Consider the following 15,279-nt stretch of genomic DNA (forward strand, 5'->3'; position numbering starts at 1 on the left):
TTTCTGGTACTGTGCTCAGTGCTTTACATAGAGTTTTAGTGTATTTCTTTAAAACATGTAGAAGAGGAGGCAGTTGTATAGTAGAAATATACAAAAACTTGGGACTTTGAAACTGAGCTGGTTTAACCTCTCTCTCTTTCTCTGTCTGCATATATTCATATATTACTTGACCATTTTATTTGCCAATCCCCTTTTTGTTTTTAGAATTAAATAAGATACTGGGTGTAAGGGACCAGGACTCTTGCTTTGAACACTGTGAGATTATGTGACAAAGGAAGGTAGCTAGTAATTAAATTGTCATGCTTCCCATTCCATACTATAAAACTGCCTTTAGAAAACAGTTATCTTAACAAGAACAACATTTTTCAATTCTCCTTGTAGTCCTAGGAAACATGGAGGTCATGCAAGCGTTCTAGTCAAAAAAATGTGAGCATAAGTCATGTGTGTCACTTCAGGGCAGTGACTCAACAAAGTAGGTGGGATTCCTCTCTCACTCCCATCTGCCTACTACTGGATAGAGACATTAAGGCCCTAGAATGACAGAGTCACAGGATGGAAGGACCAGGTCCCTGAGCCACCCTGGAGAGAAAAGCAACCTACTAACCAGAAAAATATCAGTGTAGAACTGTGTACAAAAGAAATAAACTTCTATGATGTAAGCCACTGACATTGTGTAGTTACTTTCATTGAGCAGTGCTACTGAGACTGATACAGTATTGAATCAAAGTTACAATACAACAAAAATAATAGCGATACATCAACTATTAGTTCTACTGTGTTTATTTTTTTGCATTATTGTTTGCATGTCAGGGGTCCTGACAAGACAATAATATGCTTAAACGTCACCTACAGCTCTTAAAGATATTTACCATTTCCGTTCCCATTGTCCCCACATGCTGCTGCCCTCCCCTACCGAACTCTACCCTTCACCTAAGAGGGCATTTTGTTCTGAGAATTCCCACCCACTGCTGTCTCCATCCCCTCAGGAAACTCAAAGCTTTAGAAAATAAGTTTGGTTTTTGCCTTTTATTTACTTTTTGACTTCAAAAATATTTTTACTCCAGATACTGCACTAGCTTTAGAGACATAACTCTGAGCAAAGAAACAAATCTGGCTTGTCTTCTCACCCGTCTTACATTTCAGTGACAGAGAAGGAGATTAACCAAAAAAGCCACACACTCAATTATTTAGATACAAGGCCCACAGCAGACACTGTCATGCCTCACACATCTTTACTTTCATGAGGTCATAAATCATGCCTGTAGTTCAGGGATTCAACCCTTTTCAAAGCTAGTGCAAAAAACAACAATAAAATTATCCAGATTAGGCATATTCATTAACACTAATTTTAGGAAAGACCATCACAGCTAATGACTTTCTACGGATTAATCAGTAATAAAATTAGGGTATTGGATTTTGAAATGTACTTGGCCGACATATTTTGTCAAGGGTAGCTGGGAAGTAATTATTTATTTTGGTTTCATCATTCATTCTAATAGGAGTTTCCAACCATGGGATGAATTCTAAGTAATAACAGCAGTAATGAGGCATTTGGTATGCACCTGGGATGTGTCGTTTCTGCCTGATAAATCGGGGACGACTTATAGCATTTTCTCCAGGTCTGTGAACCTGGGGGTAAAGTCAACAGTGTAAGCTGAGTAGGATGTAAGAGGCCCTTCTTGGTTTATTCCCCCATGCTGCAACTCCATCTCATCTAAGTTTACACCTCTGGTTCAAAAGTTCAGTCTTTCTCAGGATGCTTCTTCATTTTAGGCCATTTTTATTGATGGTTTAACCCGGGAAATATTCTCCATTATATAGCGACTCTCAGGCTTGTATCTGTACTGTCATGACCACCAGGCACAGTTCCCAACCCAGAATCATCTGTCCACCCACTCTTCTCATCACCAGTGTTTCTTTGATCCAAGGCCAGTTTCCTCTTTCATACCCACGGCTAAGTGTTATCAGAAAACTCAGTCTGTCATACAGAGTGAAGTAAGTCAGAAAGAGAAAAACAAATACCGTATGCTAACACTTATATGTGGAATCTAAAAAAATAAAAAATAAAAAAAAATGGTACTGATGAACCTAGTTGCAGGGCAGGAATAAAGAGGTAGACATAGAGAATGGACTTGAGGACACAGTGTGGGAGGGGGAAGCTGGGGCGAAGTGAGAGTAGCATCGACATATATACGCTACCGAATGTAAAATAGTTGGCTGGTGGGAAGCAGCAGCATAGCACAGGGAGATCAGCTCGGTGCTTTGCGATGACCTAGAGCGGTGGGATAGGGAGGATGGGAGGGAGGCTCAAAGAGGGAGGGCATATGGGGACATGTGTATGCATATGGCTGATTCACTTTGTTGTGCAACAGAAACTAACACAGTACTGTGAAGCAATTATACTCCAATAAAGATCTATAAAAAAAAAAGACAAAAAAAAAGAAAATTCAGCTTCTAAGACGTGCATCACATGGAAACATTCATTGTTCTAAAATGAAGAAACAGAGCAGTTTCACACAAAGAACATGAGACTGTAAAGCATATGACAAGTAAGGCTTAAGTAAAGCTTTAACTCTTTGTCCCGCTTATCTAATCCCTTCTCAGCTTTCAGGGTCCTTGCAATGCCTCCTGACCCATCAGTGCCCCTTGTCAGAATCAATCCCATCTTCTCCTAAAGTCACAAAGTTGCTGAGATACATATCTAATGATCACAAACTATAGTCTGCATTTTATTTATACATTTTCTAAGAGAAAAACTAGGCCTGATATAAAAACTTGCATAATCATGTTTTCCAAGTATAGTGAAGCAAAAGCAGCTTTTGGTTGAGTGAGTGGTGCAAGGAGAAAACTTAATTGGAAATGTTTGTTCACTCACTTCTCTGCTTATTATTTATTAATCAGTATCCGGTGGGTTAAGTATTCTGTTAAGTAGTATATTAACTCACAATTAAGTACTAAAGTCACTGACTCAAAATAGAAATTGTGTGTTGTCAAAATTACCTTTGAAAAATCTTTAATATATAACCAACAAGGACCTACTGTATAGCACAGGGAACTATACTCAATATTTTGTAATAACCTATAAGGGAAAAGAATATGAAAAAGTATATATATATATATATATATATATACACACACATATATATATATAAAACTGAATCACTTTGCTGTACACCTGAAACTAACACAACATTGTAAATCAACTATACTTCAATTTAAAAAAAAATTTTAGGGCTTCCCTGGTGGTGCAGTGGTTGAGAATCTGCCTGTCAATGCAGGGGACACGGGTTCGAGCCCTGGTCTGGGAAGATCCCACATGCCGCGGAGCAACTGGGCCCGTGAGCCACAACTACTGAGCCTGCGCATCTGGAGCCTGTGCTCCGCAACAAGAGAGGCCGCGGTAGTGAGAGGCCCGCGCACCGCGATGAAGAGTGGCCCCCGCTCGCCGCAACTAGAGAAAGCCCTCGCACAGAAACAAAGACCCAACACAGCCAAAAAATAAATAAATAAATAAATAAATAAATAAATAAATAAATAAAAAGAATGAGCTTTTAAGAACATTACCATGAACTTTAAAAAAAAAATTTTTTAAACATAAAAAAGAAGATAAAATAGAAAAATCTTTAATTCCCTAGGAAATTTTGACTTTCAGTAAGTCAAACCCAAGCAGATTTTCTTCCAGGGTTGGAACAGATGCTTCTTTGGCTGAATACTCTATACTCTATAACAGCAGTCCCCAACTTTTTTGGTACCAGGGCCTGGTTTTGTGGAAGACAATTTTTCCACGGACTGGGGTGGCGGGGGGAGCGGGGTGGTTCAGGCGGTAATGAGAGCGATGGGGAGCGACGGGGAGCGGCAGATGAAGCTTTGCTCACTCGCCCGCCACTCACTTCCTGCTGTGCAGCCCAGTTCCTAACAGGCCTCGGACTGGTACCGGTCTGCCACCTGGGGGTTGGGGACCCCTGCTCTATAATATAACTAAATTTTATTGAGTGTGTACTATATTCTAGGTCTCTTAATATTTATCACCTCATTTACTTCTCTCAAGCACCCTATGAACAAGGTGCTGCAAAACGTGTCACACTTTATACATGAAAAAGCTAACGTAAGTAGACATTAAATAGATTTCTCAAGGCCATAATTCTAATGAGTGCTAGGAATGGATTTGAACCTACAGTTTTATTGAAACTAAAACATAACCTCTTTCCTCTACTTGTTGACGAAGACTGAAACAAATTAAATATTGGCAATGGAAAACCAATCGCTACCACTGTATTACTGGTCATGGATTCAAAAATGCAGGGAACTCTTGAGAGTGTGTCATGCTCCCTTCACATCATACTGAAATCTTTTTTTTTTTTTAACATCTTTATTGGAGTATAATTGCTTTACAATGGTGTGTTAGTTTCTGCTTTATAACAAAGTGAATCAGCTAAACATATACATATATCCCCATATCTCCTCCCTCTTGCATCTCCCTCCCACCCTCCCTATCCCACCCCTCTAGGTGGTCACAAAGCACCGAGCTGATCTCCCTGTGCTATGTGGCTGCTTCCCACTAGCTATCTATTTTACCTTTGGTAGTGTATATATGTCCATGCCGCCCTCTCACTTCATCCCAGCTTACCCTTCCCCCTCCCCGTGTCCTCAAGTCCATTCTCTACATCTGCGTCTTTATTCCTGTCCTGCCCCTAGGTTCTTCAGAACCATTTTTTTTTTTTTAGATTCCATATATATGTGTTGGCATACAGTATTTGTTTTTCTCCTTCTGACTTACTTCACTCTGTATGACAGACTCTAGGTCCATCCACCTCACTACAAATAACTCAATTTCATTTCTTTTTATGGCTGAGTAATATTCCATTGTATATATGCACCGCATCTTCTTTCATCTAAATGCTCCTGTAATTTTAGCTCTATGCCACTGCTCTCCTTCTCACATGGGTTCTTCCATTGGAAGTTTTCACCTAAAACTCTCCAATATTAAAAGAATAGCAACAAACTTTTTTGACTTCACATTCTGCTCCAGTGACCTGACTCCTTGGAAGAGCAGTCTTCATATCTGAGTCATTCACTTATTTTTATGTATTCTTTAACTGCCTCTAATCTGACTTCCGATTCACTCATTTTATTTAAACAACTCCCAATAAGGTAAGCAGTAAGGCGACAAGGGTTCGTGTTACCAGATTTACTGAGCATAATTTAGACTTCATTTTTGTTCACTGCTTGCCCTTTAAAGTGTTTTATCCTTTATCCCTTTTGCCACAGCACCAGTTATACTGAACACCCACTTTTAGGACTTATCCATATGGCTAAATGCACATCTAGTTGTTGGTTTTAACTGCTGTGAATAATCCAGTAGGTGTTTGCAATCTTCTACTTATATGTTCCCATAGTCATGAACAGGTAGGTTGTCAGAAGGTCCTTGCTGTCAAAAACAATGCTGCATCTAATGGACCAGTGGGAATTTCTCAAGAGTATATAAGCAGGGTAGAATTTCTGGTTTATGGAGCATATGCATGCTTGATTTCCCTAAATGGTGTTTGAGTGATAATTAGAAAGCATGTATATGCTAATTTCCATGGACATTTCTGTCTCCCTTTTATCTTTGCCAACACTTGGTTTTATCCTGCTTTTTAATTGTTTGGCAGTATGATGGGTATAAAGAGGTATTTCACTAGTGTTTTCATTTTTATTTTTCAACCACAATGGAGTTGAATATATCATTTTATTCTTCTCAGCCATTGATCTCGTCCTTTGGTAAATGTCTCCACCATATCCCTTGTCCATTATTCTATAAGCTTCTCTTTTTCCTTTTTCTCTCTCTTAGGCCATCTCACCAACGGTAACATTTTCAAAACATATCTTTTTTCAGATGCTTCCTAAATTTAAATTGCTATCCCAAACTGCTTTCTGAGTTCTAGATCCAATTCCATACTTGACCATTTCACGTAAATGTGACTCAACATATCCAAGACTAACTGATGCTCCTGTGACCCTTCTCTGCACTAATCTAGGCCTTATCTGGTGTTTCCCATCCCTGAATATCGTCACTTGTGTGACCCAGGGGTCCTCTTCAACATTTTCCTTTTCCTTTCTCCTCATATTTGTTGTACACCAAGACCTGTTGATCTTATTTGTGATCTCTCCAGTTCATCTAATCATATGTTCCTCAACTTCATTTGCCCTAGATAAGGATAACTCTGCTGTTTCTCCTCAGCAATTACAATTTGGTTACCCTTATCCATTCTTGATTGCCTTAACTATATTTCCCACATTGAAACCATATAAAACTGAGTGTTTCTCCCCTGATGGAAAACAAAACAAAACAAACAAACAAAAAACAGTTGCTCCCATTGTTTTGGGGACACAAGCCAAGTGTTTTAAACTTTCTGCAAGAGCCTGCATGGTCTGATTCTGCTTACAGCTCTGGCTGCATCTTCTAACCCTGCTGTAACTGCCTTTGCTCCCCCATCCTTATCATAGATTCAGCTCTTTCTTCATGCAAATACTGGTTAAAGTATTACTTTTTCAGAGAAGATTTCTCTACATCCTCAGTCCTTATTACACACTCTCAGAATAATGTATAGATTCCTTGCAGATTGATTACCTCTTTGTAATTATGCTTCTATTTGGGTAATTATTTGATTAATATTTCTTTCTGTTATTTTTCAAGAGATCATATACCACAGATTTTTGTCTTCCAAAGCATGGTGTCAGATACACAGTGGACACTCAATATACATATGCTGTATGGATTAATACATTTTGTTTTTGTAAGTGTGTGTGTAGGGGGGTGTGTGTGTGTATGAATTTTAGAGCAGAATGTGTGGAATTATTAATTATGGTTATAAGTAGTAAGATTATGAGTATTTTTTAGTTAGCTGTATGTATTTTTCCCCTACACTGTGTAATAAAAAATGTTAAAGTAAAACAAATTATTTCTAAAGAACCAATATTTAGAATATATTTTTCTGAACCTCTCTTTTCTGCATTTTCATTTTCTTTCAAAATATAAATTCCTTGGCTTTCTTCTACTGCTACTTCTGTAATCGAAGACTATAAATCTGCTTTCTGATAACTCTCAAGGGAGCAGCATTGAGAAGCATTGGATAGTAAGATAATTAACTAGTTTCATGTTACTTTCACTGACTAATTGCTTAAAATCAATTAGCCAATTGGAAAAAAAAAATCAATGATTTCTTTGAAAGAGTCATAGGGGGATAGTAGCATGCTTTTTTTCCCTGTATGAATTATTAGCTTTTTTTAAAGAGAGAGTTATTTGTTTAAAAATAAAATTATTTGGGGGCAAAATAAATAGAAAATTTAACCCTTTTAATCCAAAATAATATTGATGATATTTATGTAAGCATACTTCAAAAGAGATAAATTTTTTCTTTCAATGTATTTCATCCTCTTAAAAATTGTTCAAGAACACAAATTAGACTTTATTTTCTTTATATTTCTCAGTTATCTGATTAGCTTTGGATCATGTGATAAAGACTGGCTACAGCAGGGAATAACCCAGGTCTTTTGTTTGATAGGCCAACCCCTTTTTCTATATTTGGTATTTTATTATCTAGAAAGCATTTTTCCCTGGAAATCTGAACTACTCACTGTAAGCTGTTCTGGAGACACCAGCCAGGGACACATTCCACTGCCCTAATAAAACAACTGGCATTTATTAAACATGTCATAACTTGGAAGGACTTTATTATGTTTCCATATGACCATTTCATGTAAGTGGTATTATTTTTACTGTACAGTTGAGGAAACTAGATCCAAGACAGCTTAACTATTCCAACCAAGCTTACAGGTAATAAATGGAAAAATCAGTATTCAACAATTACGTTCTACACTTTCGGCAAAATTATTGAGGATAAATTAGCTCACCTAGCATGGAAGGACAGGAAATGAGCAGATACCAAGTCTGGGACCTTTAGCTCTCAAAATATGTGTCTCAATTCTGCAACTGCATTTCAGCAACAGTTGCTCAGCACACACTGTGTGAAGTAGCGTTAGATGTGCAAGGAAGTAGAAGATGGACCTGTCCTCAGAAGAATCTCAGAATCCATTTGTAAGGACACTGGGTCATGAATGTCTCCCATATAATGAGATTAATGCATACTAGACATAAATAAAAAGTTCTTTGAAACCAGAAATGTGGTGGTAACTAATGCAGCCTGGGAGGATGAGAAAGATTTAATAAAGACAACAGTAGGCCTAGAGTCATAAAGAAAAGGAAACTTTTTGTTGTAAGATGAGAGGAGTAATTCCTAATTAATAAGAAAAGGCATGCAACACAAAAAGGTGTTAAGACTGTGGTTTGTTATTAAATGGGAGAAAAAATAGTTTGTGGGAATTGTAAAAAAAATTAATAAACAGAAACCTCAATAAATAGAGTTGAGAGACCAGAAGGGGGAGTTCTCATGCCCTGTGAAGATAGCAGATCCCAACAGATGGAAGAAAGATTCCTCTTCTTTCCTGGCAAGTCTCACCCAGTGAAAAGCCATGGACTCTGTTCACTGTAGCCATCCGAAATTCTTTTTCCTCTCTATAAAAGTGTTCTTCCCTTACTTTGTGGGGACTTGCATGTGGCTTGCCATGGTTGCAGAGCCCGATTTGCAGTTCTCTGCTGATCTCAAATAAACCCATCTTTGCTGGAGAAATATCTGGGATTGCTCATGGCAGGGTATTTAAGGAGATGCTATGATTGTGAATATTGGCTCTATCTTTTAAAAGTAAGCTTGCTGTTCAACAGGCAAAATTACATGAAAAACCCTGCAAAGGGCCACTGAAAACCTCATGGAATTGGATTACCATTTTCTCTGAGAGTAGAATCTTAGTACTGTGATTAGGTGAGAAATCATTGAAATTGATGGCTGGCAAATCTGAGAAACCTGATTGACCCTGAGTTTCCCAAGCTGTGTGACCTTGGGAAAGTCACTTGAAATCTTTAAGCCTTTGTTGCCTTAACCAATAAAATGTGTCATGATAATCAGATAGTGTTGAAAAACTCCCTGGAGGGTTTAGGATACAAAAGGATGACTCAAAAATTGAGTTTCCATCCTTCTTGATTTTAACATGTGATCTTGATTCTCTTAGATTTGATGCTTCTCAAGAAGAAATGTTATATTTCTGTATACTTTTTTTACTTCAAATTGTTTATAAGCACCCAGAGGTTTGAGGTGATATTTTGGTCATCATTGTGCCTCTAATAACAAAGTAGCTGACCCAGAGTAAAAACTCATTATGAGTCTATTCATTCAGTGATGAATTAGAGATGACTTACTCAAAATGAGCAATACAAAGTTTAGTTTTGTCATTTGGGAATTTTTTCTAGGTTAGAGACTGCCTGGGCTGCTTAATAATCTCATTATGTGTAGAGAGAAACATTACAAGAGGATTTAGCCATTTAAGTTTCCCCAGGGCAACCAAAGATATAGCAGCTTCTTACAAAATGTACTTCTGCTTGAATGTAAAAGAGGATCAATTTGGGGTGTACTGCTGATTATGTATTAGAAAAATTAGCACCCATCTCTTTCCTCAGATGTTGCCTTAATAGAGACAACAACAATAATAATGCCAACATTTCGGAAGTATATTAGGAGAAAACATTGTGAGCAGAGAAACCTGTATATTATTTATTCTACTACATGTTATGTTCCCCTGAAGTTTGTATATCCATTACAAGTTTAATTCGTATCCCAGCAAAAGAAAAATGGATACCACATAGACAAAAATATCAATGAACAAGTTTACATCCCAAAGTGACTTTCTTTAAACATTACTAAGAAAAATAAGCTTGAAATTCAAGCTTTATAGAAAGAAAAACAGTTGCTTTCTGATATTCTAACCATTCCTTTTATGTATCACGTATCTGGGATATTAGATTCCTATACTACATAACAAATTATAACAAACTTAGTGGCTTAAATAATGCCCATTTATTATTTCATAGTTTTTCTGTGTCAGGAATCTTGGCAAATCTTAACTGGGGCCTATGTTCAGGGTCTGTTGGACTACTCTCAAGGTGTTGTAAAAATCAGATTTTCATTGGAGACTTGATAGGGAAAGACTGGAAGAATCTTCTTCCAAGTTCACTCAGGCTGAAGGCAGGATTCATTTTCTTTCAGCTGTCAGATGGATTGCTCAGGCTTCTTACTGGCTGTTGGCTGGAGGCTGTCTTAATGTCCTAGTGGCAGCAGTTTCCTGCCATGTGTTCCTCTCCATAGGAAGTTCACAACATGATAATTTGCTTCATCAAGCCCATTTTTCTTTAGCCCATTTTAAAGACCTTTTTACACTGGTTGTTAGCAATTCGATTAGGATTAACTTGGTTTTGTTTGCTTTGTTTTTATCCCTCTTAAGATTCTTTGAGCTTCTTGGATCTGTAGGTGTATAGTTTTCATCAATCTTTTTGCCTTATTTCTTCAAAAATTTTTGCTCCCAACTCTCTTCTCTCTTTATGGTATCCCTGTTGTACATATGATGAAATATTTCATATTCTATTTCATTCTTTAATTTGGATAATTTCTATTGTTATAACCTCACGTTCATTGATATTTTCTTCTGCAGTGTCTAATCTGTTAGTAATCCCACCTAATTAGTTTTTAAATTCAGATACCATATTTTTCAAAAGTAGAAATTCTACTTTGTTCTCTTTATATCTTTTGATTTGTCTTCTTTATATGCTTATTTACTTCTACATAATTAAATCTAATCATGATAGCTATTCTAAAATCCTTGTCTATTAAATCTATCATTTCTGTCACCTTTGAGTCTATTTCTATTTACTAATTTTTTTTTCTAGCTATGGATCACTTTTTCCACTTCTTGTCATGTCAAATAATTTATTTTGATCACAGCCATTTGGAATTCTACATTTTTTTTTTCCATGCTGTATTTTGTTGTATTTCTTTGTACTGTGTTGGACTTTGTTCTGACAGGAAAGTAAGTTACTTGTGGATCAGCTCAATCACTTTGAGACTGTTTTAAGCCTTGTTAGATTGTTAGAGTGAGTTTAATGGAGTTTTACTCTGGGTCTTCTTTATCTCTGTTACTAAAGAATGATCCCTCCAGGGTCCTTATTGGGTGTGCTGATATTCAACAAAGACTCTTCTTTTCTGGCTGGTTGGAAATCATGTCTCCCAACCCTTCAATATTTTGGAATCATACCTGACTCAGAAGTATAATACTATTCTTTTTTTTTTTTTTGGCCTCACTCTGAGGCATGTGGGGTGTTAGTTCCTTGACCACGGATCGAACTTGCACTCCCTGCAGTGGAAGTGCAGTCTTAACCACTGGACCGCCAGGGAAGTCCACACTATTCTGTTATTAGCAGCTCTTTCTCGGTGTAACTCCCTCCTCTCTGGTATTTTGCCACCACCTCTTACTCCTTATTTCAATCTCTGTCTTTTCAATTCAGCAAGACCATTGTGCTCTCCTTGGTATTCTGCTTGCACTGTGATCTAGAAGGTATCTCCAGGCAGAAAACCACCTTCTTTGTTTCCTTTCCTTTAGAGGTTTTTTTTGTTTTGTTTTGTTTTGTTTTTACCTCCCTCATTCTTCATATTCAAAACTTCTTGACTTCTGTTCATCCAGATCCAGAATTGAATATTAATTTGTTTATGGGAAATTGTATTCTCTTCAGCTTCTTTCACCTCCATTTTATCTTTTAGGCTCATTTGATCTACCGTGTAAGTTAATGACTTTCCCCTGCATTTTATAGAAGAAAATAATATAAAAATATATTTGAGTTGGAGACATGGATTTGAATGTTTTAAGTCTGTAAAACATGTTTTCTTTCTCCAAGTCTAGTATTTCCCCGTTACATGAAGTCTTCTTTAAATATGTTTAGTTTGTGAAAGATAAAAACTGAAGGGCCAAGCTCCCCTGTCTCAAACCTTCTTGTTCTTACTGATGAGTGTCCTTGACAGTTTTGAGGAGAGCAATTTAATTCTGTTTAGACTCCCCACTTAACACCCCCTCCAACTCCCCCAGGGACCAGTAAGTTCATTAACTCTTCAGAGTTGGTCTAGCACACATTGGCTGACTTAGTTTCTCTCTCCTGTGGCTTTTTTGTAAATGTCAAGGACCACTCCACAGATGATGAAGGAGGTCTGCTGCAGAGACCCTAGCAGAGATGGATCAAAAATGTAACTTGAACCTTTGTCTTTGCAATAACTCAGTCTACCAGGGAAATAAACCCGTGTCAAATGTCTCCCCAGTGGAGTGTAGAGATTAATACCTGCTCTTTTCAATGGGACCAAACTTAATAAGCAAAATAGCTTAAAATTAATTGTTATTTTCCCTTTAAGTAAATATTAATTGAATGTTTTGTATGTGTAAGTTTCTTTAAATATTGATTGATTTAATATTTTAACCACACAAAGCAGCCATACTTTATCTTCATATTTTCCATGAGAAAATCTGATATTCCGAGACAGGAAAAGTATTTCCCAGTTACACAGCTAATAAGTGTTGGAGGAGACATTTACAACTCAATTGAAAAGCAATCTTGCTTGTTCTTTGTTTTCCTAGGTTTCCCCAAATATCCCTGTATATATGTCCAGGATGTTAAAGTTACTGTGGTTGTTAGGGATTTTGAGTTATATATAATAAAAACCAAATCTGGCTATATTAAGCAAACAAAAAATAAAAAAGCATTTAAAAATAATTTAAAGGCAACAAAGAACCAGGCTCAGAAAGATCAGCTGGAAATGTACATCTGGGATCTGGGGAACAGGAACAGAAATCAACAAAACCGTACTATCAGGTCACTGCCATGGGGACTTAATGGTCCCAGTCAAGTTTCATTTTGTTGTTGTTGTCTTATTACAAAGTAAGTATTCCAAACTCATAAAAAAGTATACAAAATAATAAAATAGGTGTTCACATACTTACCAGGTTTAATAAACTTTAATAGTGGGACATTTTTCTTCAAATATATTTTATTAAAAAATATTACAGGCACAACTCAATTCTCACCCTTTTAACCTTCCTAAGGTTAAAGAGGTTCCTAAGGTTAATCTCTGTCCTGAAGTGGGTCTATAGCATCTCCATTCATGCTTTGTATTTTATTACATATTAATATCAATAAAATCTCAATAAGGGATTTATATTTTATAATTTTTACATTTATATAGATGTTACCAAACTGCATACTTATCCAACTAGCTTTTTTCATTTAATATTTTTTTTAAAAATTTCCACATGTAGATTTTTCCTGATCTCATTTTCACTATTTCCATAGTGTTTCATTGAATAAATCAATTTATTTATAGAATTCCCTATTGAAGAAAAAGGCAAGTCATATCCAGTTTTTTTTTTCACAGTGGCAGCGCTGCTCTGTCTTTATTCATAAGAGCCCCTCTAGAAGAGAATTCCTGAGCTGTTGAGTACACCCATTTCAACTTTACCGGATTTTGCCGAATTGCACTTCAAAGTGCTTGTAACAACTAATATATCAATTAGCAGTTTGAATTTCTATTTTTCTATATTCTTATTAATATTTGGCAATTCAGGTCAATTCAGCAAATACTGAGCACATGCTACAAGCTGATAACTCTTCAACATTTTCCAGAAATAATAGTAAACAGAAGCGATAAAAACGTGTGTCCTTACAAAACCTATACTTTGGTACGAAAACACATACAATAGCAATATAAATAAATAAAAAGTTTTATGTTTTAGAGGATGATAAGTGTTATTATAGGGAAAGGCAGCCTTATGTGCTCAGTCTTTGATCCCCTCCCAGCCTTAGACCTGGAACACCTCCTAACCAAGAGCTAAAGAGCCCACAATGCCTGTGTGGGGATATCTTTCTTCCTTACAGGACAATGAGTACTGTTTTTTTTCTCTGCTTAAAGTGTGTGTGTCATATGGCACGTGTACAACCCCACTGCTCTGTCTGTCCTCTGTGGGGAGGGGCCAGAGTTCCTTCAACTGGCAGTAGAGGGGTGCACATGGGCAAATTGCCCAGCACTGGCTGCTTAGAAAGGTCCCCAGTGGGGGACCGACACCCACTTTTGGGACTGGTCTTGCTGGGTCTCTGTTTCGTGTAGGTGGGGTGTCATTCCATCCAGTGCTTGACTGTGTTGTGTTCTCCTTGACGACTCTGATAGCAAAATACAAAGGGCCAGGGGTGTTTGGAGTCCTCTCTTGGGATTGATAACCAGTACAAGGTATCCTGCCCCATGGTTATGGAGAAAATCAATGCAAGGCAAAACAATAGAAGGTGCCAGAGGGAAGGTGAGATTGCATTTTTTAAATTAACTGCTAAGGGAAGTTGTCACTGAGAACGTAGCACGCAAGCAGAGACCGGTTGACTTCACAGGGGTGTAGGAGCATACCTTTTAGTCATCTAGGAAAAAAGCTAGACACAGGGAGTAGCAAATTAACTGAACTGAGACTATTCCTGGACTTCTGTTTGTTTTTGAAGAAGCAAGGAGGCCAGTGGGGCTGTGAGTGAGCCAGAGCAAAAGAATAAAAGGAGAGTTATTTGGGATCTTGTTAACCATCTTTAGGACCTTGGTATTCATCTGAATGGGATGGGGATCCACTTCAGTATTTTAAACACAGGAGTGATATGGTCTTACTTGGCATTTAAAAGGACACCACTGGGACTTCCCTGGTGGCGCAGTGGTTAAGAATCCGCCTGCCAATGCAGGGGACACAGGTTCAAGCCCTGGTCCGGGGAAGATCCCACATACCACAGAGCAACTAAGCCCGTGCGCCACAACTACGCAGCCTGCGCTCTAGAGCCCGCGAACCACAACTACTGAGCCCACATGCCACAACTACTGAAGCCCGCGCGCCTAGAGCCCATGCTCCACAACAAGAGAAGCCACCGCAATGAGAAGCCCACGCACTGCAACAAAGAGTAGCCCCCGCTCGCCACAACTAGAGAAAGCCCGTGTGCAGCAACGAAGACCCAACACAGCCAAAAATAAATAAATAAATAAATTTATTAAAAAAAAAAAAAAGGACACCACTGGCTAGTATAATGGGAATAAATTCTAGAAGGACAAGATGGAATAAAAATGCCAATTAGGAGGACAGGCAAGAGCAAATAATGTGTTGGCCTAATTGGCAACAGTGATGGTGATGAAAAATAGTTGGATATTAATGAACTTTTAAAAATTTGCCAACTGATTGACATGAACTGGCTTCTGATTGTTTTTGAATTTACATTTTTAAATTATAAGTAAGATTCAATTTTTTTCACCTATGACTTCTTTTTATATTCTCTGTAATCTATCAATATGATTTCCTATT

Source organism: Eubalaena glacialis, chromosome 17 (genome assembly GCF_028564815.1).
Source record: "Eubalaena glacialis isolate mEubGla1 chromosome 17, mEubGla1.1.hap2.+ XY, whole genome shotgun sequence".
NCBI lineage: Eukaryota > Metazoa > Chordata > Mammalia > Artiodactyla > Balaenidae > Eubalaena > Eubalaena glacialis.